Source organism: Pongo pygmaeus, chromosome 1 (genome assembly GCF_028885625.2).
Source record: "Pongo pygmaeus isolate AG05252 chromosome 1, NHGRI_mPonPyg2-v2.0_pri, whole genome shotgun sequence".
NCBI lineage: Eukaryota > Metazoa > Chordata > Mammalia > Primates > Hominidae > Pongo > Pongo pygmaeus.
In genome coordinates, this window is record NC_072373.2 from 49,186,652 (window position 1) to 49,214,194 (window position 27,543).

At 42.0% G+C, this 27,543-nt stretch overlaps 1 pseudogene; it reads right to left on the bottom strand.

Annotated features, from left to right (window-relative positions):
• Positions 1-930: 930 nt before the first annotated feature.
• LOC129035946 (cofilin-1-like) lies at positions 931-8,463 on the bottom strand (annotated as a pseudogene).
• Positions 8,464-27,543: the final 19,080 nt, after the last annotated feature.

The window sequence follows — 27,543 nt, forward strand, 5'->3', positions numbered from 1 at the left end:
TTTCTATTTATTTATTTAATTTTTTTTTAAGATGAAGTTTTGCGTTTGTTGCCCAGGCTAGGGTGCAATGGTGCAATCTCCGCTCACTGCAACCTCCGCCTCCTGGGTTCAAGTGATTCTCATGCCTCAGCCTCCCAAGTAGCTGGGATTACAGTTGCCTGCCACCATGCCTGGCTAACTTTTTGTATTTTTAGTAGAGATGAGGTATCACCATGTTGGCCAGGCTGGTCTTGAACTCTTGGCCTCAGGTGAACCGCCTGCCTTGGCCTCCCAAAGGGCTGGGATTACAGGCATGAGCCACTGCGCCCGGCCCAGAAGTATTTTAATGTTTACACAGCCAGTATGACCGCACTGATGTGCTAGGAGGATTCTATTACTAGAAACTATATTTCGCCATCATCCTTAACCATAAATCTTCAGGATCAGGATTCTGCTATCTTTCCCTAGTGTCTTTCCACAAGTAGTTACCCCTTTTCCTATTTGAGAAGGCATCATTGTGCCTCCGTAAGAGATGACCCTTCTACCTATAGCAGTCTAGGAAGGTTACTGTCGTGACCTGTGGTTCCTTGTTCTTTCAGGAATTTCTTCCTCTATTCATTTGACTTGATATTGCCATCAACTTTTTTCTAAAGCCTCAGTTACACTTGGCCATTGTCCTGCTTAATAGCCATCAATGTGTGTCCAATGCCTAAAAATAAACAATCTCCCCACTTCTGGCAAGGGAAAAAAAATCACACACATAACTTTAGAATGATATTCTAGGCCTCAGTTTCATTCCCAACGTCTTTTTCAATAACAACTTCTCTTCGTATCCTTCTCCCCATGCATGGGAATGCATATTCTCCCCCCAGATACACCCTGTCAATCACCATCTGTGTCCCTCAATTCCCTCCAAGTAATCTCTTGCTAAAATCCTATCATACTTGCTGGTTATTCCTTCAGTGTCACACCCTCTCCTTTTTTTGGAAGCTGTGGAGGAAGCATGTGAGCTAAGCTGAGCAGCCAGCCTTTTTCCGGGGTTGATGTGAGCACCTGGAGAGAGACCGTGACCGTCAGCTCTGAGGCTGTGTGAGCCTGGAGCTGCCACAACCATTTATTCTACAGCGTGGCAAAAACCTGTCGGAGAACAAACTCAACTCGGGAGCAGGGCCAAGGGGTCAAGGGATTTCAGGAATGTGCCCTGATAGGCATCAATGAAACCCTGAGATCCCTCCTTGGATTTCTCTTCTGCTGGGGACAATACATTCCCCTTTTTTGCCTAAATTAATTTGAGTTAGCTTTCTGTCACCTGTGAGAACCAGGTGGCCCTTCTTCCAAGGTGCAGGTCATACGCCAGCTCCTTCTTGTGTTCCTGCCTGCTTTTTCTCCAGCCTTTCTTTGCACTGTTTCGCCACTGCCTTGGGGCGTGTTGTTTTGCACATGCTTCATCCTGCTAGGATGTAAGGGCCTTCGGGAGGACAGATTCCTGGAGCATCAAGACCAGATTACATGGTTAATTAGGGAGGAAGTGGGTGGTGGGCACTATGTGTGAGTTGCTCTTTTGTGAGATTAGGCAGGAAGAAAGAAAGGCTGGTAGGAAAAGGCGTAAGGGACCAGGCTCAAGGCTGGCTTAACACTGGCTCTAGAAAGCTCAAGAAGAAAAAAATTCAGCTCAGAGTATATATGAGCATTCATGCTTTTAAACAAAGGGAAGTCGGGGAAAAGGGAGGAAGATGGTATCAAAGAAAAAAAATTCACTGCAGAAATTCCATCTCAGGATCAGCAGGAGGGCTGGGAGAAGAGCTCAGAGAGGTTGGGGCTTGGGAAAGAGAAAAGGGTGTTTATTCAGACACATGAATGGAGAAAATAATGTATTAAGATACGGTGACAATGTAACATGAAGAGGAGGTGAAGGAATACATACTTTATGATATTAATCTTGGCAAAGCAGCAAATCCTCAGTTTACTGGACATGTTATTTAAGGGTTTTAATTTAAGGCTATTTTCCTTAAAACTGCCTTAAGGATTTAACAGCTGTGTCTTTATTTTTCCTCCAAGTGGAGGTCGCTTCTCATCAGCTTACTAAAGGGCCTCCTTGTCCGTATTCTCTTTCCATATTAATCTCTTCTCTACCCAGTGTCAGGCAGTCTAAAGTGTAAATCTTATCTTGTCACCTTCTTTCTTGAAACACTGCAAATCTTCCCAGAAATTCTAGAATGAAATTTCCAGTCCTTAGCTTAGCACATAGGCCCTGTATTCTGGGGATACAGATGTCATAGCCCAGCATGGGGATATATGTGGCAAGCAGGCCCTGCTCACCTGTCCAGACCACCTTCAGCCACCTCTTCCCTGCCCCCTTGCTTCCCTAATCCCCACCTCACATTTCACACCTCCACGATATTGAAGTTTCTTGGTATTTTCTGCTAAACCGTGTGCTTTTCCATCCCTCGAAATCTTTCTGTATATTGCTTCAACTTAATTCAATAACATTCATTGAGCACAAAAAAGGTGTCTGTTGCTGTAGTGGGAGCTACAGTAATCTTACTCAAACTCATTTACTCGGTTAACTCCTAACTTAGGTTAACTGCGGTGAAGGGATTGCCCTCCCTCTGCTGGAAGCCCCCCAGCCCCTCTCATCTGGCAGGAAGGGGGCAGCCTGCAATCCCCAAGGGCAGGTCTGGGGCTGCCAGGTGCTCCAGGCAGGAGGCCGGAGGGGGCTCACCAAGGCTTGCCCTGCAGGAGATGACAGTGCTGCCTCTAGCTTGTCCGCCTGGGTACAGAGGTCCTTGACCTCCTGTAGCCATTTGCTGGTAATTCATGCAGGATCCCTGTCAGCTTCTTCTTGATGGTATCCTTGGAGCTGACATAGATCATTCTACTCTTAGAGGTGCAGACTGAGGGGCTCAGAAGATAAACACCAGGTCCTCCTCTTGGCTCACTTTGGTCTCATAGGTTGCATCACAGAGGACATAGTGGCAGTCCTTGTCTGGCAGCATCTTGACCTTGACAACCATGGTGTAGGAGTTGTCAACAGCCTGCCCCACTTCACCTGCCAGGGTCCCGCTGCCCTCCTCAACGATGATATTCTCGTCCCCACTCAGCAGAAGAGCACCACCTTCTTACGTGTCTTCACCTCCTCTGCTGTTGAAGACTTGTGCTCCTTCTTGTCATCATGTCATTGAACACCTTTTTTTTTCTTTTTTCTTTTTCTTTCTTTTTTTTTTTTTCTGAGACAGAGTCTTGCTCTGCCATCCAGGCTGGAGTGTAATGGCGCGATCTCAGTTCACTGCACCCTCCACCTCCCAGGTTCAAGCAATTTTTATGCCTCGGCCTCCCGAGTAGCTGGGATTACAGGCATGCGCCATTGTGCCCGGCTAATTTTTGTATTTTTAGTAGAGACAGGGTTTCACCATATTGGCCAGGCTCGTCTCGAACTCCTGACCTCAGGTGATCCACCCACCTCAGCCTCCCAAAATGCTAGGATTACAGGCGTGAGCCACCACACCTGGCCTCATTGAGCACCTTGATGATGCCATCAGAAACAGCCACACCCAATGCCATGTTCCTGGAAGTAAGAAGGAGATGGCAGGGAGAGCCCCAGGAGAGGAGAACTGCTGCAGCTGCGGCCAGGATCTGATGGAACCAAAAATTCTTAGGAAGGCGCTGGGTTGAAGCATGAAATTCATATGTAAGAATGGTACCTTTTGCTCCAGCATTGGAACAGACTGTGGCTTTTTTTTTTTTTTTTTTTCCAGTTGAGCATGAGGTGAAGTAGTTGGCTTATGTTTTGGGACCAGGAGTCTCTTGAAACTCTCCACTTACTAGTGCTCAAAGTCCCCAGAGGCATTTAGGAAATGTGAGGCATTTAGGAAATCACAGCCACATTCACTACAGTCCTCATTTTGTGGAATGACCTGGGCTATTTGTATGGTTTTATTTATCTTGTTTAAAAGAAAATTACTGAATGAGTATATTTGAATTCACTGAAGTCAGATACTGATATGATGTGACCCCACTGTACAGGTCTCAGTTCTCCAGAAAGTTCTAGCCTGGGAATGCATTTGGAAAGTAATCAGCGTGTAGTTAGTAGTTAAAGCTGTGAGTGTGGATGTGTTCACCAAGGGGAGCGTGTGTCAAGAGTAAGAGGAGGCAGCCTTGGGCAGAGCCTTGGTGAACATGGATGTTTATGGGGCTGGAGAAGGAGGAACCCAAAAAGCATCTAAAAAACGTATGAGCCTGCAAAGTAACATGGAGACCAAGGACAAGTGTTTCAAAGAAAAGAGAGTGGTGAAAAGTGTCTGGTACTACAGAAAGAGGTATTCCCCTATCTTCTTTAATTCAGATAAACCTGGAGGGCGTCCTTTAGATTTAACAGCTTCTCCAAAGCGGCCACCATTGAGAGGCATAGTGGGGTAGAGACCAGATTGCAGAGGAAGGAGCAGGGAATGGGAGACTGGTTATTTCAAGAGTTAGAAGTGAGCATGGAAGGTTACTAGAGAGGGGGTTGTGGACTAAGAAAACGCTTTAAAAATAAATGGGGGGGGGGGAATTCTTGAGCCTGTTTTTATGATGAAGAGGAGAACCAGTTAAAAAGGAGAGCTTAGAAATAAAAGTGCATGGTGGTGGAGACAATTAATGGAACAAGGTCCTGGAGGATACGGGAGGTGACGACCTGAAGGCCAGGTCCAACATTTCACCTCGGACTGGAGGAAGGAATAGGAAAAAAAAATGTTTTGCAAACCAGGAGCATGTCTTATTTGTGTCTTTGCCCCTGTGCAGCATGATGCCTGTTTGCAGGAAGGTGAGGGAGGTACAGATGACTGTGCCTCACCTACAGGTACAGATGACTGTGTAGGTGAAGGATGAAGGGTCAAGTGAGCACTTGCCTCTTTTCAAAGAGGAGCAGTCAAGACCCTCTATTGAAGGCACCTGAGAAAGTGATGGGGATTTGGAGAGAGATTGCAGGTTGGGAGGACCCACTGAAGGAGGTGGAGAGGAGGAGGGAGAAGTAATTGTGCTGCTGGGAAGTCTTGCTAAGATTGGGGACCATGAAGTTAGAAGCCAAATCCATGGGATGGGGGTGTCTTCTCCAGGAATGTGCAGATGCCCATGGGTAGGAGTCAAGAAGGCAGCACCTGGCTGGGCGTGGTGGCTCACGCCTGTAATCCCAGCACTTTGGGAGGCCGAGGCAGGAGGATCACCTGAGGTCAGGAATTTGAGACCAGCCTGGCCAACATGGCGAAACCCCGTCTCTACTAAGAAAAATACAAAAATTTGTCGGGCTTGGTGGCGGATGCCTGTAATCCCAGCTACTCGGGAGGCTAAGGCAGGAGAATTGCTTGAACCTGGGAGACGGAAGTTGCAATGAGCCGAGATCGCGCTGTTGCACTCCAGCCTGGGTGACAGAGTGAGACTCCATCTCAAATAAAGAAAGAAAGAAGGAAGGAAAGAAGGAAGGAAGAGAAAGAGAAAGAAAGGAAGGAAGGAAGGAAGGACACGAAAGCAAGCAAGCGGACAGCACCTATCAGAATAAGTCATCCACGTGGGAAGGGGGTGAGGGGCTACTCTCTGGCATTAACTTTCCATTTCTCCGCCAAAAGCTCAGCGCCTGCCCTGTCCTCAGACACTAAGGTGAGGAGAGCTGAACTCCTCCAGGCTCTCCCTTGGGGATTTGCATCCGTTTAGTGACCTGTGCTGACCATCGCCAGCCCTTGAACCAGGCTGGGTTGGGGGTTATGATTACTGGACTTCTGTGCTGCCCAGCTCCACCACACCCCTACTGTGCCTTTCCTTTTTATCAGGTTCCTGAGCTCCGTGTATATATCCTAGAATGGTTAAAAATGTTAAACTGTCAATACCAGGTGTTATTGAAGATGCAGAGCAACTGGAACACTCAGACACTGCTTGTAGGAATGTACATAGGAACAAACACTTTGAAAATTCTTTGTCAGTGTTGACGGTAAATATACCCAATGACAGTAATTCTACTCTGAAATATACACCCAAGAGTAAATACACTAAAAAATGATACAAGAATGTGTACAGCAGCATTATTCCTAAAAATAACCCAAGATTAGAAAGAACCTAGATGTCCATCAGTGGTAGAATTGATAAACAAATTTGCTATGGTCCTGCAGTTGAATACTATTTGGTAGAGAAAATGAGCTGCTGCTACACCTCACAAACACAATGCTGAGTGAGAGAAGAGGGATGCAACACACATGCTGTGTGTTGTAATTAGAGATAAATTTCAAAAGCAGGCGAAACTAATGGTTGGAGTAAGGACTGGGAGGGGACATGAAGGAAGCTGATGGGTTACTGAGAATGTTCTCTATCTTAATCTGGGTGGTGGTTACATGAGAATTTTTACATTTAAAAGTTCATCAAACTTCAAAAATTCATCAAGTATATTTGTAGTTTCTGAATTTTTTTTTTTTTTTTTTGACAGAGTCTCGCTCTGTTGCCCAGGCTGGAGTGCAGTGGTGCGATCTTAGCTCACTGCAACCTCCGCCTCCTAGGTTCAAGTGATTCTCCTGTCTCAGCCTTCCAAGTAGCTGGGACTACAGGTACATGTCACCATGCCCAGTGAATTTTTTGTATTTTTAGGAGAGATGGGGTTTCACCGTGTTAGCCAGGATGGTCTTGATCTCCTGAATTCGTGATCCGCCTGCCTCAGCCTCCCAAAGTGCTGGCATTACAGGCGTGAGCCACCACCCCTGGCCAATTTCTGAATTTTTATATGTAAATGTTGAAAATATCATTTCTTAAAATACTGTGACTGATTCCAAGTCAGCATAGACTGTAATATGGACTATGTTAAATTTTATAAATAGCATTATTTAATTAGTTTTATATTTATTATGCTTATTTCCCTTTTCATTTTCTGTGATTTGATTTCATCTTATTGGACCATGAAATACTGATTGCAGTCAGTTTTAAGTATGATTATTAGGTGGCTGGTATAATTTCGTTGGTATAAATGGTTCAAAAATCAAAGATTACATTTGTTTTTTTTTTGGAGACAGAGTTTTGCTCTTTGTTTCCCAGGCTGGAGTGCAATGGCGTGATCTCGGCTCACCGCAGCCTCAGCCTCCCGAGTTTAAGGGATTCTTCTGCCTCAGCCTCCCAAGTAGCTGGGATTACAGGCATGCACCAACACACCCGGCTATTTTTGTATTTTGAGTGGAGACGGTGTTTCTCCATGTTGGTCAGGCTGGTCTTGAACTCCCAACCTTAGGTGATCCGCCCACCTTGGCCTCCCAAAGCGCTGGGATTACACACGTGAGCCACCGCGCCTGGCCACATTTTTTTAAAACAGGTATTTTTGGTGGTTAAATATGACGGTTAAGTGAATTTATTTTCTGATAATCTGTAATTCAATTAATTGGATTATTGATCAATCAATTTGACATTTATAGTCTACTTAGGCAAACAACAGGATTGAATGGCAAATATTTAATCAGATTGCTCATTGTGGTAGACTTTTTTTTTTTTGAGATGGAATCTCTCTCTGTCGCCAGGCTGGAGCGCAGTGGCACTATCTTGGCTCACTGCAACCTGTGCCTCCCGAATTCAAGTGATTTCCTGCCTCAGCCTCCCGAGTAGCTGGGACTACAGGTGCATGCCACCATGCCCAGCTAATTTTTGTATTTGTAGTAGAGATGGGGTTTCACCATATTGGCTAGGCTGGTCTTGAACTCCTGACCTTGTGATCCGCCTGCCTCAGCCTTCCAAAGTTTTGGGATTACAGGTGTGAGCCACCATGCCCGGCCATGTAGACATTGTTTTTGCCATGCAGCATCTATTCTCCATTTCTGTGACAATGGCACTCTGTCTTTGCTTTTGTGGGTGCATTAGTTACCTGTTGCCGTGTCATAATATTATCACAGATTCAACAATATATTTATCATCTCACAGTCTATAGGTCAAGAGTCTGGGTGTAGCTTCACTGGGTCCTCTCCAAGGCTACAACATGGTGGCTATGGCTGTGTTCTCATCTGAGGCTTGACTGGGGAAATATCTTCTTCCAAACTAACATGGTCATTGGCTGAACTCAGTTCCTTGCAGACCACTGGAATGAGGGCCTCATTTTCTTACTGGCTATTGTCTGTAGGCCAGCCTCAGGTCCTAGAAGCCATGCTCAGTCCCTTCCCACACAGGCTTTCAACATAGCTGCTTGCTTGATGAAGTCAGCAAGGGAAAGAAAAAGACTTCAGCAAGACAGGTTCTACAATCTTTTCAAACAATTATATATACCCCATTACCTTTGCTGTGTTCTATTAGTTAGAAGCCAGACACAGGCTGTGTTCATTCTTAAGTGGAAGGGATTGCACAAGAGCATGAATGCCAGGAGGTGGACTCATGGCAGTCACTTGTATGAGTATCATGAGTCTATCTGCCACAGTAAGGAACAGTCTGCTTCTCATGCCATGTTTCAGGTCCAGCAGACTCCATCCCTCTCACCTTGGCTAAGCCAATCACCATATTCCGTTCTCTGGCCACAGTGACTGGATCAAGGCATACCACCAAGGTCAAGCCAGCTGGGGCCCATGTGACTCAAGTGCTCAGAACATAAAGTGTTGAAACATCAATAAAGCAGACTCACCCTTCCACAGGAGAGGAAGGGGAGAATGCTGGGAAGGGAACCCAGGATTCAGAAACAGTGGTGCTGGAAGGTAGATTCTGGAGTTATTATGTGTGTCCCAAATCGAGCCCACCTGAGGTAGTCCCTATTCCTGGCTTTTGAGTAATGGACATGCCACACTTTGGAAATCATTGCTCCAACCAATTGAATATATACATTGTGTGTTTGCCATACTCAGTTAAAGAGTAACATGGTGTCAGGCACATAAACGTGCCTTGTATTAAAAGAAAAAAGTCAAGTGCCAAAATGAGTGGGCATAGCATGTAATATGACCGAGGTTGATATTATGAATTGCATCACAATCTAAAGAAAAAGTAGATTCTACCTGTTCGTCTGTAACTGTGTCAGGCTAAATGTCTGAGTGGATTTTCACTACATTTGGAGATCATATTTGGCATGACTTGACTTAAACCATAGGTTTTGAGTAAGGTAACTATGAATTCTGATTTGCCCAGAAAAGCTCCAGTTTAGACCTGTTGTCCCAGTATAATTATTACTAGTGTTTCCTTTCACTCTCTAAAGTGTCGAGTTTGGACAATAAATTATATGATTACCCCAGCTCAGAAGTGTGTTCCAGATTCACTTGGAAAGCCTTAGAGGAGACCATTTCCATTTCCAAGAGACAACCTGTTATTCCCTACAACTGCAGTCAGGGGAAGAACCCTTGTGACTGCTGATTGAGAGAAACATGCACGGTACGTAGTTATTAAGATACTGTGTACAGAACAAGCAGGGATTCCAACTGAATATGCACCCAAATTCTTAATAAAAGAATTATAGGTGTTGACTTGCAATTTAGATGCTTCTAACATGAGCACTATATCTTGAACTTCATGATTAGAAGCAGCAGGGATTCATTGAATTATTAATGAAATGACTGGTTCACTCAAGGAACTCTAGTTCTGCAAGTTAAGAAATTTAAGTAAGAAATGAGTCAGAGGAATCAGAATTTGGAGACCTGCTTGGAAGCAACAGATGAAAGGAAGGATACAAATAGCAAGTGGAGATCAAGGAATCCCGTGGTAGATCTGCAGAGGCCTCAGCACACTTCAGAGTCCTCTCTTTTTGCTTCCTTCCTCTCCTTTAGAACAAGGACTAAAAATTGCCTTCAAAGAAAAGGAAAGGAAGGTGGAGAGTTGGGGTGGGATTGAGACCATGGGGGAAGATGAGGAGGTGGTATAATTTAGAATCTTTTTTTTTTTTTTTTGAGATGGAGTCTCTCTCTGTCTCCCAGGCTGGAGTGCAGTGGCATGAGCTTGGCTCACTGTAACCTCCACTTCCCAGGTTCAAGCGATTCTACTGCCTCAGCCTCCCAAGTAGCTGGGACTACAGGCCTGTGCCACCATGCCTGGCTAATTTTTGTATTTTTAGTAGAGACGGGGTTTCATCGTGTTAGTCAGGATGGTCTTGATCTCCTGACCTCATGATCCACCCGCCTCAGCCTCCCAAAGTGCTGGGATTACAGGTGTGAGCCACCACACCTGGCGTTTGAATCTTTACAATCATAAGCTCTAGAGATAACTACTAGGATTTGAATATTGACTCTTACCTTGATAATTTTATGTCCTTGGACAGAGTTACTATGATTAATTTCATCATCCATAAATTATTATGCTAAATTGTGAGGATTAAATGAGATAATATATGTGATATGACTAGCACAGTCCTCAGAACATAGTAAAAATCTCAGTCAAAATTAGCTTCCATGAAGAACAGTTGTTGAGCTCCATACAGAGTAATGTATCATTACTACTCATGTTACCATGAATAACATTTATTGAGCTCCACACATAGTAATGTATCGTGTACTTTAAACACATTACCTAGGTTGGTTGCAGTGGCTCACACCTGTAATTCCAGCACTCTGGGAGGCTGAGGTGGGAGGATGGCTTGAACCCAGGAGTTTGAGACCAGCCTGGGCAACATGGCAAGACCTCTCATCTCTACAAAAAATACAAAAGTTAGCAGGTATTGTGGCACACGCCTGTAGTCTCAGCTACTTGGGAGGCTGAGGTGGGAGGATTCATTGAGCTTGGGAGCTCAAGGCTGCAGTGAGCCATAATCGTGCCACTGCACTCCAGCCTGGGCGACAGAGTGGGACCCTGTTTCAAATAAATAAAATTTATGTATTAGCTAATTTCATACAATGGACTAGATATTTCCATCATAAATGGAGGAAACTGAGACTCAGAGATTCCATAATTTGCCTTGTTGGCTAGTGAGAGGTACACTAGAATTTATGTTCCCATAGGCCTGGCTGCATTGCTTTTCCACCACCCCAGGCTGCTTTGTCTGAACCACTCCTGTATCACCAGAGCCTAGAACGCTGCCTAACACTCAGGCACCCACCAAGTATGTGTTGTCTGACTGCATGAATGCTTCCTGTCTCCTCTCACCATGACGGTTCTTTTGTTCAGTGTGTTGGGCATTTGAGTATCTGGCCCGCAGTGTAGGACATGCACTCATTAGTATGCTGCTTCTTCTCTTTAAGCCTTTGTTTGTGTGTTGCCAATCCCCCGGCTAGACGGGGAATTCTCAGGCCAGGATTGCCTTGTATTCACTAATGCAGGGGACTAAGCTCCAGCACGTTGGAGCCCAGAAAGCACTTTCCAGAAAAAGATTCTTTAGAACATCCAAGGATGGAGTATCCTGACTTTTTTTTTTTTCTTTTAAACATTCAGATATCAAATGCACACTTGGCTAGCTAATCTGTCTTAACTAGGATCAAATTATGAAACTGTCTTCACACTGGCAGCTGAGCCAAAAATGAATATTTGGCATGCTTAAAACAACCGTTGCCTGCTTTTGTTTTTGAAGGCTGTGTATTTCAGCAGAAAGAGCGCTGGACTTGGGGCGTGAGTCACTTAACGTCTTGGGCTCTCCTTCCTTCCTTCTTTATTTATTTATTTATTTATTTGAGACAGAGTTTTGCTCTTGTTGCCCAGGCTGGAGTACAATGGCGCGATCTTGGCTCGCTGCAACCTCTGCTTCCTGGGTTCAAGCGATTCTCCTGCCTCAGCCTTCTGAGTAGCTGGGATTACAGGCATGTGCCACCATGCCTGTCTAATTTTGTATTTTTAGTAGAGACAGGATTTCTCTATGTTGGTCAGGCTGGTCTCAAACTCCTGACCTCAGGTGATCTGCCTGCCTCGGCCTCCCAAAGTGCTAGGATTACAGGCGTGAGCCACCACGTCTGGACTTCCTTCCTCATTTATAAAGCCAGGATGATAATGCATGCTCTAGTAACCTAAAGCTTGAGGTGAGGTCAGAAGATACAGACTATTTTAAAGGCATTTTTGTAGTGTACCATTAAATTTAAAAGGATCATCTATAGAGCTTATTGGTGGTGAGATTATGGGTGATTTTTTCTTCTCAGTTTAGCCTATATGTATTTCCTAATTTTGATATTATGAACTTTTTTCCCACTTTGCTTGAGTTACTAAAAGTCATTTAAGATTCCCAGTAGAAAGACTGTGGGCTGGGTGCAGTGGCTCATCCCTGTAATCCCAAGGCTTTGGGAGGCTGAAGCAGGAGGATCACTTGAAGCCAGGAGCTTTGTTCCTTGGGCAACGTAGCAAGATTCCATCTCTACAAAAAATAAAAATTAAATTAGCCAGGCATGTTGGCACACGCCTATAGTTCTAGCTACTTTGGAGGGTAAGGTGGGAGGATTGCTTGAGCCCATGAATTTGAGGTTGCAGGGAGCTATGATTGCACCACTGTACTCCAGCCTAGGTGACAGAGCAAGAGCCTGTCTCTAAAATAAAATAAAATAAAAAAAGAAAAGGTTGTGACTTACACTTTGATATTTTAGTTGACATTTCAGGGTCATTTTGGCAAATATCTGATATTGTACAATTAATGTATCTAAGTGACAGTGTAATTAACATAAGAGAATGATTACTGCTGATTTTTAGGGACTGTAGTTTACCTGTCACAGTCTGATAAGGAGGTTTGATTTCTCCTCCAGCCTAGCTTCTGTTTGTGGCTGGGGGTAGAACAGGCCTGGACAGTTTTGCCTGTGAAAAACTAAGGTCCTTGTGATTCTAACCCCTCCAGACTCTTGTTAGTATCAAGAGAGATAATTAAAATTAAACACAACTGTAAGTTCACTTTTAAGCATGGATAAGTGCTACACAGTACTACAACAAATTCAAAAGTAGGAAGATGTGATCTGTGACCTTTCATGTTTTTAGGGAGTTTCTCAGGTTCTCCTCAATTTGGCCTATCCCAGTTTATGCTTTTTCTTCCAAAGGTGTGCTTTTAAAATTACTGAGGAATAACACCTACTCATTGTTATTTCTGCTTCTTTTAAACTGGTGATTATTCAGAGTCACACGTTCAAGTATCACACTGACACTGCCTTTTATGATGGCTTGGCTGCTTTGTTTGACTTCTGTGGACCTGAATCATCCTAGCAGTTGAGACTGAAAAGTGCAAGTCTCAGCTGAGGTCCTAGCTTCAGTGGAGGTTTCTTCTGCCCACACCACATTTGTCACCAACTATTCCTATTTAATTCCATGGTCTTGGAATGTTGTTTCCCATATACACTTCTAGAGATAATTTTAAAGATTATGGGCAGCGGGCAAGTTGGCTCACACCTGTAATCCCAGCACTTTGGGATATCGAGGAGGGAGGATTTCTTGAGCCTAGGAGTTTGAGACCAGCCTGGGCAACATGGTGAAACCCCATCTCTATAAAAAGTTTAAAAAGTAGCTGGGCATGGTGGCACATGCTTGTAGTTCCAGCTACTCGGGAGGCTGAAGTGGGAGGATTGCTTGAGCCTAGGAGGTCAACAGTGTAGTAAGCTGTGTCCATGCCACTGCTCTGCTGCCTGGGTGACAGAGAGAGACCCTGTCTCAAGAAAAATGGACTCTTTTGCACAAGTTTTAGTGGACATTTAACATTTTTCATAAATTTAAATATCCAATTTTGAAAATCGATAATAAATCTATAGTATCTTTTGTTTAAGGATTCTCAACCAGGAGTGATTTTGCTCCCCAGGAGACATTAGGCAAAGTCTTGTGGTCACAGCTGTGTGTGTGTGTGTGTGTGTGTGTGTGTGTCTGTGCGCGTGCGCGCATGTGCGTGCAGAGATCAAGGATGCTGGTCAAGATCCTATAATGCACTAGACAGCAAACTATAACACAAATATCTAGCCCCAAATGTCAACAGTGCTGAGGCTGAGAAACTGATTTAAATGTGTCCAAAGGAATATGAATATCATGGGATTTTGCACTTACCAGAGCCAATTTAAAAAATACACAACCCGGGGCCGGGCACGGTGACTCAAGTCTGTCATCCCAGAAATTTGGGAGGCTGAGGCGAGCGGATCACCTGAGGTCGGGAGTTTGAGACCAGCCTGACCAGCATGGAGAAACGCCATCTCTATTAAAAATACAAAATTAACCGGGTGTGGTGGTGCATGCCTGTAATCCCAGCTACTCGGGAGGCTGAGGCAGAAGAATCACTTGAACTCGGGAGGCCGAGGTTGCGGTAACCTGAGATCGTGCCATTGCACCTCAGCGGGGGCGACAAGGGCAAAACTCTGTCTCAAAAATAAATAAATAAATAAATAAAAATAAAAATAAAAAAATAAAAAAAATTACACGACTCTTCCATAGCATTGTTCCTTTTTTTCCTTGGAACTGTATTTCCATTCTCTTTCCCTCATAGAATTTTACCTTGATGAAATACATCCTTATGTTTGAAAGCCCTTATTAACTACCATGTAATTCTCTGCTACAAAACTAGGTATGTAAATTGAAATTTCTTTTCAAATATCCTATAAGGTTCTAAAGGTTAACATTTTTCCTCTGTATTGAGGTAGCACTGGAAATTGATCAAAACACCATAAATATATTACAACCTATTTGATATATTTGATAGATGAGTTTTAAACACAAAAATCTTTTGGTTGAAATGCATCTCTTAACGGAATGGATTGGGGAGGGAATTTCAGGGACCTGGTAAATAGGCTTTGGGTTAAGTAGAGGTTTATATTTTCTCAGGTGGATCAATTTTAGAAAAAGATTTTGAAATGCATTTCCTTAAAACTATTTGTGCCCACGTACCCTCTGGAAAATCTTCATGTACCCACAGAGATACTCACATATCAGCCTGATTTGGCTGTCTTTGGTTTCTGAGTAACTTAGCAACGCTTTTCTTTTAATGATTCAGACAGTTTTGCATGCAGCTAATGCACGTTAAAGAAAGCTAAGCCAGTGTATATTATAAATACTTTATAAGTCAAGCAAGTAGAATTTCTCACAGGAGTCATAATTATAGTGGAGGGGGCATACCATTGTAGTGAGAGTTCTGGAGTCAGGTACAGTATTTGTTCCTGTTCTTCATCACTACTGGCTATTTGACTTGGGGCAAATGATTACCTGCTGTGGTCTGTAGCTTTCTCACCTATGATAAACAGGGGCAATAACAGATTCCTCATTTGGTTATTGTAAGATTTAAATGAGTCATCCATACAAAGCACTTAGTACAGTGAGTGCCCAACATATCCTAAGCACTCAATAAATACTAGTTGTTGTTATCTTTAGATATTATAGGGTTTATCTCAAGGGACGGGCACTAGAAAAGCAATGGAATAGGCATTTCAGTCTTTTTTCTTATACCATGGCTCTTTTTTGCACGATTTACTGTACCCAACTTCCCTGATGTTATGGACAGCAGTGGGTCTTTGATATTCCCATTGATCATGAGTTCTGGAAGTCCAAGGCTGCGAGGCTGCTGCAAGGCACCTGCTCCCAACAGCAATGTGCTCTCATTTTCTGGTCAGCCTCACAAGGACAAATGTAAACTCTTGAACACCTGGGAGAGTGAGCCTCTGAATGCCTGAAGTTATTTTTAATATTCTCAGAATGCTGTCTGGGAGTTGCATGATGTAGATGGATGGCACTCATTTGGGGTCTCCTATAGTGTCACTTGGACAAAACATGTAAAGGTATGACTTCAAGTAACTGGACCAAAGTACCTTAATCCTTGTATTGACAACCATCCTATTGGGTTACACAGTTTTAATCCCAGAGGAGTTGTCTCTTGACATTAAACTGTCCAAACAGTATTTATATCTGCGGCTGCCCTGCAAGATCACTTAACCCTGCACAGCCGTTTAAAAGTAGTTAATGACAGAACCGGCACGACTTGCCCCTTATGAATGATCACATAAGTTCGACCTGTGCTGTCATGGTTTATGGAGGAAGGCAGTTTGTCCATAGCCTGCTTCAACCACAGCAGGTAATTTGAAATGAAATGAGACAGTTTCTACAAGCAGATTGATTTGGGAATCTTGCCTGTTCTTCCCTTTGACCTTTGACAAGTTGACACTACAAAGATTGTGACTTTAAAAAATGATTGGGTGCAAATACATTTAGGTAGATGATTTACTGTGTGCTGAAGCAAGGACAGTGCGTTTAGAGCGATGCTGTGAGGGAAGGTAATTGTAAACTTTAACAACTCATGTTTTATGTTTCTGTATCTTATTAATTATCCTACTAGGTGAATCTACTGATAACCCTTGATCAAGTAGTTTATATTCCTGGTAAGAGACCAGAGACCCAATTTCAGGATTAAGAGATATAGTATTTATGATAAACTTATTAAAAGTTACAGTTCAGTTAGTTATTTTGGCCATAAATCACAGCTTGTATATAAGGATAAGAAGTCGCGGTCTCTTTCATGGATTCTGTTCTTTTTCTTTTTCTTCTGGTTTTCCTAAATATAGTTAAACATATACAGGAGAAAAACATTGTGATTAAAAAGATAATCAGCTTGATTTTTGATAACCAAAGAGTTACCAGGGATATCTGAAAAGAAAAGAAATTCCCAACTATGAATTCACACATGTTATTTTCTAATTTAGATTTTCACACCAAATAGTATGTAATAAGTAAACAAATATTTTCCATATTATTTCTATTCTATTCTTCTGGTGCAGTTTTTCTTAGAAGTGCGGTTTTGTCATGAATTGGTGCTACCATAAGTAGAATTTTAAAATTGACTGTCTTCCAAAACAAAAATAAAAAAGACAGTAAGGTAATTTTTAAAAAACTGTTTCCTTAGTTCACAGTGATACAATATTTATAGTGAGATTGTTTTAAATGAACTCTGTGATAGAATTGTTGATTTATTAATATTTGGATTTGGGTTGATGTTCCTTTTATATTTGCTGTAGGAAATACCCACGACATGAGGTTTGTAAGCTTTTGTGTTTTTCTCTATTCTAACCACTCTGCTTGAAATATAATTTTGAAGATGCTAGTAAAAAATATAACAAATTCCCTATTGGTCTCCATTTAAATTATTTACTACCCTTTTGAGCCATATCTTCATTGAACTATGTTAAAAGTATTTTGCTGAAATGTTTCTTTATGTTGTCCATCGGGTTTAATAGACGTGCCATTTAATAAGCTCTCTACCTGTAAGGATAGACTATTTGACCTCTATGCCCTGCCACTGGTAGACATAGTATAAGATTGCTTTGTGAAATAAAGCTGTCGGTAACATCAACAAAATAAAAAATGATCGTATTCCAATACTCTTTGCTGAGTACTATGACAGCACTGAAATATGGAATAAAATTGAAAGTAGATTAGTTTTGGGTCTTAAGTCATGTTTTGACAAGAAATAAGAGAGGAGAACATATCTTTGAACTTTTAGTTTTAAAGTTTTTTAATGAAAATATTTATCATTTTGTAAGGTTCCTTCTTTCTTTATCACATCTAGGCTGTATAACCTTAAAACAATTCGTTCTCTTATTGTGAGGGATATAAATACTCTTCTATCTTTATATTAAATATCATAAAGGAGACACACACAGTGAGAGACGGCTTGACACTTACAAGTTAAAAATTGTCACACTAATAAAAAGCTTATTGAAGAGGCTGGAAAATCAGTCGTTAATAAGCTATATATTTTTAGGGTATGTAAAGCATGTAAATACTGTAGACAAGCAGGCTGCTTTTGCTGTATTTTTTGTTCACTTTTTGGAATGGTTTGAATCTGAAGAGGAAGAATAAATATGTCAGAGTGGAGAAAGCCTTGCTGGTGATTGCTTTCAACCTAAAGGAATTTGAAAATTGCTGCGATGTGCAGATTGTGAAATTATTTCTTTTGCCTCTGTGGTTACATATTAATCAGCTGAAATCATGACAAATAAATGGCATTGATGGCCCACAGGGAATGTGGGTTGAGTACAGTAACCCTTCCCTCCAGGAGTTTGCAAACATCCTATGTCACCAAACGGGAGATTGTGGAGCTCTTAAAAATGCAGTGCCTACTTCCCTTCATTGCATATGCGGAATGATTACACAGGGGCAGGTTAAACCGCACTGCTTATTCATCTCAGAATGAACTTTTCTTTCTTCATATTCTTTCCCTTTAAAACACAGGATACAAATTCTCTGCACAGGTCACTGGGCTGCCCTTGCTTTCTCCAGTGTGTTCAGGGGCCCTCAGCCCATAGGGGCAAAGCTCACTGATGGGAGCCTTCTAACCCTGGTGTCATTTTAAAAAATTGAAATTGACCCCCTCCCGCTCTCCACCAATAAATGTGAAGTACATGATAGCATGGGGCTATAACTTTGGTCAGACCCTTATGAAATGCTGTTTTTAGTCATGAAGAGAGCCAATGTCTTAATCTTAAATTTTTCATATTAAGAAATTTAAAAAATAAATGGAAAAAGCAAAGATTGTATTGGCTAAAGGTTCTGGAAAAAAAATTTTCTTACAAGGTTTCAAACAATCTCTCCTATGATATTTTAAAATGTACAAAGGGAAAAAAATTAAAAATTAGAGGAATATGAAATATAGCTATGTTTCTTAGTTGAAGTGTATACCGAAAGTGTGATGGAGGTCCTGTAATATCACCCCTTAATTAATTCCGTTACATGGTTTTAACCTTGACTTTGCTAATAATATCTTTAAACAGGACAATGAATTACTGTGGTCATTAGGTTGGTGTCATTTGTCATGACTGGTGTAGGCTTGACTCCTGAGTATAGAAGGTTGTTAAATAACTATATAGTTAACAATGATCCAGACCAAATTTACATGTGTGTTTTATTCATGTTTTTTGTTTTTTTTTTGGTCAAGTATCAAGCTCTAGGAAGGGCCCTGAACATCTTGAGACGGTCAAAGAGTGTGCTGCAGACTTTTAGAGGACTGGGGGTGGCCATGTCCTAAGAAAGAGGTCCTTGGCCAGTGGAGATTTCTGAGAAGAGATCAAGGCTAGGCAAGGAAGGGACTGTGTATAAGGGTAGGGAAAGGTAACAAAATTGGAGGTGAGATAAAATTTTAGCATTCAAGAAGAGAAGAGAGGAGGGAAGTATTGGTAGAAAATTAACAGTAATTATAACACAGGGAAGGGACTTGGAATGCATTCCATTTTGAAGTAGGTGAGGGGATAGAGTTTTCACAGTGGCATTCTGTATGTCAGCCTGGGGTTCAAGAATCAGGTCTGCCAGATCATAGCTGTGATACTTTTGGCAAAAGATGCAAACCTTCTTAGTGTCAGAGTTTTAATTTGTAAAATGGAGATAAAACTGAGGTGGCTTCCCTGGAAGTGAATCCAATAAACTACTTGAAAGTGCCTAGCATGGTTGCCAACACACAGCAACTATCCAATCAGTACTGGTGGCCTTTTCTTCCCTCTTCATTCTGAAATGAGGATGTCAACCTCTTCCTTCTTTCAGATTTTATGAACTTGAAGATGTCCATTCTATTCTTGTGAAAGGGAGTATTCTAGAAGTTTTTTTCACCTTCACTAAACCAAAAATTCTTATTCTAGTTTCAATTACTCCAGTTATTTGGTTTAAGAAATCCAGACTAGAACCTAGTGTCAATGAATTTTAGAGATAATTTGCATTGTGGTTTTGTAATTAACATTGATTAATATTACAAGAGAATATGGGGAATGAGATGAATAAGTTTCTCACTTGGGCTCTTGTTTATTTATTCATTTATCTATTTGTTTACGCATTTGGTCATTCTTGAAAGATTCAATTTGGTAGAAAAAGAAGGTTTCCTGAAGCAATACATTGCAATAAGATCTTTGCTCTCAAGTAATTCAAAATCGAGTAAAGAAGAAAAAGATGCCTACAAAAAGTTTAAGCCTGGTGGCAAAGGAAAAAGAATATGGTCAGGAGGGTTTTGCAGAAACATTGAAGTGACTATTGAGAAGTTGCCATCTTTGAGACGCAGGATGGAGGTGAGCATTCTGCGATAGGAATGAGGACAAGTAGAGCTGTGAAGGATGTTCCAATTATTGTGGGGAGCACTGTCCTGAGAGGCACCCTCCAGGGCAAGAGTGCCAATACATCATGGCAGCAACAGATGGAGTTACAGGGCGCATGGGGTTAATCTTAGCCATAGCCTATGGGATGTTTGTCGTGCTGTGACTTAATTTTGAGGTGTCATTTGGACGTTACTAACCTCATGATGATCTCTAAGTGCAGAAACAGTGAGAAGGTTAAAAGTGCTAGTAAGAGAAGGCAGATGACACCAGTGAAAATAAAAGTAGCATATTTTTCTAAAACAATGAACAAGGACATATGCCACACATGGTTAAGGGATGAGTCCTCACTTGGGCCGTAAGCTCAATGCAGCACAAGGTTCAGGATAAGAACTCAAGAGATTTAACATCACCATTATTTTAGAAGCCTTTAATTTCTTTCCCTTCCTTCTTTTCTTTTTCTTTTTTTTTCAGGGTCTCACTCTGTTGCCCAGACTGGAGTGCAGTGTTGCGATCTCAGCTCACCGCAATCTCCACCTCCCAGGCTCAAGCGATTCTCCTGCCTCAGTCTCCCGAGTAGCTAGGATTACGGTGTACACCACCATGCCCGGGTAGTTTTTGTATTTTTAGTAGAGATGGGGTTTCACCACGTGTGCCAGGCTGGTCTCGATCTCTTGACCTCAGGTGATACACCCGCTTTGGCCTCCCAAAGTCCTGGGATTACAGATGTGAGCCACCATGCCCGGCCGAAGCCTTTAATTTCTTTGAGAATCTTCTTTATCACTGTTAAAGTCAGAGGACAATAGTAATAATTGTAACACTACATATATGTGTTCACTGTGTGCCAGGCACAGTTTGATGTAATTTATATATATAAACTCATTTAAACTTCATAACAACTCTATAAGGTAAGATATTGTTACCTGTATTATAGATGAGAAAACTGAGGCGCAGAGAACTTGTGTAACATGCCTGTGGTCATCCAGTAAGTGAACTAAGATTCTAAATCAGGAAGACTGATGTAAGAGTCCGTGATTCTTATGAAGCCTGGAATGAAGCATTGTTTTGTAATTTACTCATTTACTCATTCATTCAACCAACCAACCAACCAACTAACCAACCAACACATTTATTGAGTATGTACTACATGCTAGTTACTCAGCAAGACATCAGAGCTAGAGTGGGGACCAAAAGCAGATGCTACCTTCATGAAACTTATAGATAAATCAGAGAGATCGATGTTATTCAAATAATAACATCAGTAATCCTAAAATTTCAATATGAGCAAGAGGTGCAAGGTGCTAAGAAAGCTCACAATAGAGAAACTGGGCCTAGTAAGAGAAAACTTCCTTGAGAAAATAGTACCTGAAGCTGGGATCTGAAAGATGAGTAAGAGTTAACCAACTAAATGGGAGCAGAATTTGTGCTTCACAGCCCTTGTGACAAGAGGGAGAGTTGAGGCTGAGGAACTGAAAGAAGGTCATTTTGATACTAGGAAGAGATGAATGCTACACGAAGTCAAACCATGTAGGAAGAGTTTGTGGGCTATGGAAAGGAATTTATTGTTTGTCTGAAGATCAACAGAAAGCAATTGAAATATTTTCAATGCGGGGAGGGTGGCATGGTTTGGGTTTCACATCACTCCTCTTGCTGCAACATGGAAAATGGATTTGAGATAGACCTGGGGTGGATGCAGAGAGCTGGGCTATGGGCCAACTGCATGAACTCTGGTGAGATATGATGGAGTTCAAACCAGAGGGTGACAGTGGAGGTGGGGAGAAATAGACAAATCCAAGAGATACGTGGCATGCAAAATCCACAAAGCTTGTTGATGGGTTAGATGTGGGGAGATGCAGATGGCCCCTGGCTTGGTTTCTGGGGCTGGATGATGGTGGTGCCATCCCCTGTGATGGGGACACTGGCAAAAGACCTTGGTGGTTTTTGTTCTGACTCTGGACAAGTAGAGTTTGGAGTTTTTTTTTTTTTTTTTTTTTTGAGATGGAGCCTTGCTCTGTCACCTAGGCTGGAGTGCAGTGGTGCGATCTCAGCTTGCTGCAACTTCCGCCCCCTGGGTTCAAGTGATTCTCCTTCTTAGGAGAATCTCCTTCTTAGGCTCCTGAGTAGCTGGGATTACAGGTGCCTGACACCAACCCTGGCTAATTTTTTTTTGTATTTTTAGTAGAGACGGGGTTTCACCATGTGGGTCAGGCTGATCTCAAACTCCTGACCTCAGGTGATCCGTCTGCCTTGGCCTCCCAAGGTGCTGGGATTACAAGTGTGAGCCACCATGCCTGGCAATTTTTGTATTTTTAGTAGAGATAGGGTTTCATCATATTGGCCAGGCTGGTCTCAAACTCCTGACCTCAGGTGATCTGCCCACCTTGGCCTCCCAAAGTGCTGGGATCACAGGCGTGAGACACAGTGCCTAGCCCCATCTCAGTCTCTTGAGTAACCAGGACTATAGGTGTATGTTACCATGCCTAATGAATTTTTGTAGAGACCAGGATCTCGCCATGTTGCCGAGGCTGGCGTCAAGTGATCCTACCGCCTCGGCCTCCCAAAGTGCTGGGATCACAGGTGTGAGCTACCACGCCCGGCCCATTTTATTACTGGTATAGTACCACTTTATGTTTATAAACAAATGCATTTAAAATAATCTTTTGGAACAAACCCTGTCACTAAAGAAACGGCTACTCTACTGTGAGTATAACTGCTTCTAAAATACCAATTTATAGACAGACTTGAATAAGCCATCATTAATTCTTTGTATGATTAATGTATAAAATGCAGACTTTCTATTAATGGAAAAGCAAACTCAAGCATCACGCGGATAATATCAATAATATGCATTTGTAATTACATACTGTAGATAACTGTAGAAGCTACATTTTATTACGTTAATAAAACGTAAAAACTCCTGAAGCAACCCAGACTGGGCAGCAGCAACACTATTAGGGCTCGCTGCTTCATCAGTTAGGAGTCTGTTCAATTGTTCTTAGCTGGTAGTAACACTCACAGGGCACTGGGAAACCTTTTTTCTCCCATAAAATAATGACGATCTATTTTCCAAGATAAAATATTGCATGTTGATGGAATAATACAATATGAGAGTTATGAGAGTAGCAGCAAAGATAAAAATGAAACTTAACAAGGACAAAAAGGAGGATGGGAGAACTGCTTGTTCCTCTAGGCAGACAAAGTGACCAGTTTCTGTCACTGTGCACGTAAAAAAATTGTTTATTCTGTTAACATGCAGCAGATATTTGGGAGAACTCATAAAGAGAGTGCTAATTTTATGAAAGGGAAGTGTAAAGGGTTTCAAGTGTTACTGGGCTAATACCTTGGTCACACTGACAGGCAAAAGGAACAGTGTGTTAGATGAACTGGACCAATCGATATCTCTTTAGGTATCTGCCAATCATGCCATTAGAGTGGAAGACTGCATGGATTAGTTCAAGCAGTTTCTCAGATGCTCCAACGACTCAGCCAGACACTTTTCCCTAGGTAGGAAATGGGAAGAATGACTTCATTTTGGGGAGGATGAGGAGGCCTCCAGATTTGGAGAGCACTGGGATATGCTCTCCCATTTATACCTTTAAACAAACCTAGCCAGTTCAAATATAAGCATTTTAAGTAGAGATATTAAGATTCTGGGTCTTGACCGGGCACAGTGGCTCATGCCTGTAATCCCAGCACTTTGGGAGGCCGAGGCGGGCAGATCACGAGGTCAGAAGTTCAAGACCAGCCTGGCCAACATGGTGAAACCCCGTCTCTACTAAAAATACAAAAATTAGCTGGTCATGGTGATGCATGCATGTAATCACAGCTACTCAAGAGGCTGAGGCAGGAGAATTGCTTGAACCAGGACCCCAGAGGTAGAGGTTGCAGTGAGCCAAGATCACGCCACTGCACTCCAGCCTGGGCTACAGAGTGAGACTCTGTCTCAAAGAAAAAAACAAAAAAACAACAACAAACAGATTCTGGGTCTTAATATGGCTGACGACAATAAAATGTCTCAAGATAGATGTATTTGTTTAATGGTATATATTATGTGCCATTAGTAATTCTTAGTGATGAAATTAAGCCTGTGCTTAAATCTTAAACAAGTCAAGCATCAGTCCTTAAAACACTCGGAGGCAGCTGACAGCTCTGTGTAACCTGTGCTGCAAAAATATTCATAGGAACACGGAAGACATTTCTATAAGCTAAACAAATAAACAGACCACGTGCAGCAGACCCACCAAGTTACTTGATCCAAAACTCAACTGCCAGAGGATTTAAGATATCAACAATAGAGGTGTCAAAAGCATAATGTTTCTGTTGGAAATACCACCCAGAATTCCCAGAGAGCCTTTCTCACTGATTAACTTTGAAACAAAATCCAAACATTCTTGGCTGCAGGGAAAAGTTTATGGTGTTTTTTTTTTTTTTTCCCAACACACTACTAATTTTGAACTAAAAATAATTTGATGTCAAAATTTTTCTTCTGAATAAGATACTATTGGTATCTTATATTCTAACCATCCCCTCCCAGAATGTCCAGTTTCTTTCATTTTACATAATTTTTGTCACAACACGAAAAATGAGGTTGCTCTGCTGAATTTGTAGTATAGAAAGTGGTACATGAATGGGCTTCAAGACGTCCAAATTTATCTACAACAAACTATTGTGTATGTGTTTTTTTTTTTTCTGGAGAGAGGATTCAGGCTTTCATAATATTCTCCAGGCTGTGAGCTCCTGTTTCCCCGTTTAAGAAGCATTCATGGGCCCTAACATAAATACGATAGGAATACAATTTGCAACAAGAATTCTCCTTTCCTCTCCCTGAGATGTATTTCCTTATAAGGCCGAGAGGTGGCAGCATAAACACCAGCCTGTAGCAGCCCCATTTTCCTGACGGTGGAAAACTTTTAAAGTTGAAATTTATCTATGTGAGATCCTGTCAATAACCTTGATTTGGCTTGGATAGATTGTGGACATAATGTCCCATCAAACTGTCCTAAAATATTCGTAGAGGAGTAGCGTGAGATTGAATGAGCAGTCCTGGACTTTAAGGTTACAAAAATTGAAAGACAACGTTTTGTTAGAAGTTGAGCACCATGGAGAGAAAAGCACAGAGCTTGATTATTGGTTGACTCAGAGGCATTTACATATTCCATATAAAATCAAATATAATTTCCTGAGTGGCGATTAGTATTTTATTTTACTACATAGTATCACTGTTTAAATAGTATATAAGTTACCCTAAGAAATTACTTATTCTGAACAGGAAAATACTTTTGTTTCTTGGAACCAACAGCCAAAAGATCTCTTTCAGTTCTTGTACTCCTTAGGTGACTGAGAATAACAGAAAAAGGAAGTTGTTTTGCACATGTAGATTCTGTGGATTTTTATTTTGATAATTAAGTATCACTTTCATTTCCTGTGAAAGTAAGAGAAGCATGGATGCAGAGGCATGCTACAATTTTTATGCACACTGGATAGTTTTTTTCTTCTTTAAACACATCTAGCCAATTCAAATATAAGAATTTTACGTAGCTGGTCAGGCACAGTGGCTCACACCTGTAATCCCAGTACTTTGGGGAGTTGAGGTGGGCAGATCACTTGAAGTCAGGAGTTAGAGACCAGCCTGGCCAACAAGTTGAAACCCCGTCTCTACTAAAATTACAAAAATTAGCCAGGCGTGGTGGTGCATGCCTGTAGTCCCAGCTACTCGGGAGGCTGAGGCAGGAGAATCACTTGGACCCGGGAGGCGGAGGTTGTAGTGAGCCAAGATCGCACCACTGCACTCCAGCCTGGGCGACAGAGCAAGACTCTGTCTGAAAAAAAAAAAGAAAAAAAAAAAAGAATTTTAAGTAGCAGACTCTAGATCTTAATATGGTTTATGATTATAAATGTCTCAGGATAGACTCATTTGTTTAATGGGGTATATGACATGACACTAGTAATTCTTAGTGATGAAATTAAGCCTGTGTTTAAATCTTAAAGAAGTCAAACATCCAACTTTAAAATAAACAATTATAGCTGGGCATTGTGGCTGTATCCCAGCACTTTGGGAGGCCAAGGCAGGTGGATCACAATGTCAGGGGATAGAGACCATCCTGGCTAACACGGTGAAATCCCGTCTCTACTGAAAATACAAAAAATTAGTAGAGTGTGGTAGCACACACCTTTAGTCCCAGCTACTCGGGAGGCTGAGGCAGGAGAATTGCTTGAACTCAGGAGCCAGAGGTTGCAGTGAATTGAGATCATGCCACTGCACTTTAGCCTGGGCGACAGCGAGACTCCGTCTCAAAAACAGAACAAAATCACTAGATGGGCTTAGATGAGACAGATTTTGCCTATTATTTGTATTCCTTTAGAAAGTTTCCATAAAATTCATAATTATTAAGTAACAGAAAGCATGTATGCACATACAACTTCACAGTTTCAGGCTATTCTGTGTGGGAGAAGATGATAGATATGAAGGGCCTGGTGCCATTTGACAAATAGAAGCAATGCAAATTTTGTGGGTGGAATAGAATTTGAGAACTATTTGCCAGCTTGTTTTGGTTCATTTTTCACAGTCCAGTTCAATCTGTGAGGTTCCCTTGAAATGTAAGATAATCTCCTGGGGTGAAACAGGAACAAAGTGTTTGCATTATGAGTCCAGCTTCTCTCAGATAATTAGTAACTTTAGAAGGGCCATCAGTTGATCAATTAATTAATCAATCAATTATTACTTATTTGGACATCTATTTATTACCTAGTTCTCTGCTAAGTGTTGTGAGGAATATGAGAGAAATTTAATGCATAATCCCATACTTGCATCCATGTTACCTTCTGTGCCTTCACGTGTGGGATAGGGAGAAGGAAGTGTGCTGTAGGGAGCCACAGATAGGCAGGGGTGTCAAAGGGCAATTTTTTAGGTGTTTTAACATAAACACTTCTGCCGGGTGTGGTGGCTCATGCCTGTAATCCCAGCACTTTGGGAGGCTGAGGTGGGCTGATCTCTTAAGGCCAGGAGTTCGAGACCAGCATGGCCAACGTGGTGAAACCCCGTGTCTACTAAAAATACACAAATTAGCCTGGCATGGTGGCACATGCCTGTAATCCCAGCTACTCGCGAGGCTAAGGCAGGAGAATCACTTGAATCCGGGAGGTGGAGGCTGCAGTGAGCCGAGATTGCACCATTACACTCCAGCCTGGGTGACAGAGCAAGACTCCATCTCAAAAAAAAACAAAAAACAAAAAACATAAACACTTCCGTCTCACTTTCTGAAGAAACTCTCCGATTGAGAAGGACTAAATGCAGCCCTTTTCATTTGCCTATTCCCCTCTTCCTATTAGTCCAGGTGCTTGACACACCTGGAGTTCCTTTTATAAAATGTTTTCATTAAATAAAAATTAGTCCAGATGGGTCACAGTTTGAACAGCCCTTAGACTGCTAGCTTGACTGGCTTGTTCTCAAGGGTGATGTTTGTGTGTACTTTTTCTCCGTTAGCTCTGCCTCAAGGGAAAGAAAGCACATATAAGGCTTATCAAACATGCAGGTCTTCTGGCAGCTTAGAGCCTGCTGGGGTGCATGGTTGTTTTGGGGGGGCAAGGGTGGGGCTCAAGTAATAATAGAATAGGTTTGGACTGGGTGGCCCTTTCTTCTGAGCCTTGAATCTACTTCCAATGCTGCAGGAATCTA